Raw genomic sequence first — 715 nt, 5'->3', positions numbered from 1 at the left:
GGCGTCGAGATCGAGACTCGTGCGCGCGAGAAGTGGAACGAATTAGTGGCGACGATAACTGATTTTTTGTAAGCGTAGTATATATAGGATGGGCCTTTAGTACCGGTTGGTGGCTCCAACCGGTACTAAAGGCCAATTTTGGCCAGCCCAAGCGGCGGGAAACGTGGGCCTTTAGTACCGGTTGGTGGCTCCGACCGGTACTAAAGGGCAACACATTAGTACCGATTGGAGCCTCCAACCGGTACTAATGCCCGTGTGCTGCCACCACACAGTGCGCTACGTTTAGTCTCACCTCGCCGAGCGAAGGGCAGCCGCACTGGTTTATAAACCCAGCCACGGCTGCCCTTTCGAACTCCTCTATATAGCAGGCTTCTGGGCCTAGTTAGGGCGCGCTGCCCTGTGAGCCTGCTGTCCCTAATGGGCATGTATTTGCACACCCAAGGTCTGGCAGGCCCACCGGGCAGCGCCCCAACATGTTTTTTATAAAAAAATTTCTTCGTGAATTATTTTTTTAGTATATGCTTTATTTTTCTTCGTGAAGAAGAGGCCCACCGGTCTAAATTATATAGTTATTTCTTTTCTGCTTTATTTTTTTCTTCTATTTATTTTTGAATAGTTTTTTTGCTGTATTTAGTTTCTTCGTGAATTTTTTTGCTTTATATATTTTTTTTCTTTTCTGCATTATTTATTTTCTTCTATTTATTTTTGAGTAATT

This window comes from Triticum aestivum, chromosome 3B (assembly GCF_018294505.1).
Source record: "Triticum aestivum cultivar Chinese Spring chromosome 3B, IWGSC CS RefSeq v2.1, whole genome shotgun sequence".
In the NCBI taxonomy this organism is placed as follows: domain Eukaryota; kingdom Viridiplantae; phylum Streptophyta; class Magnoliopsida; order Poales; family Poaceae; genus Triticum; species Triticum aestivum.
This window is presented reverse-complemented; position numbering follows the sequence as displayed.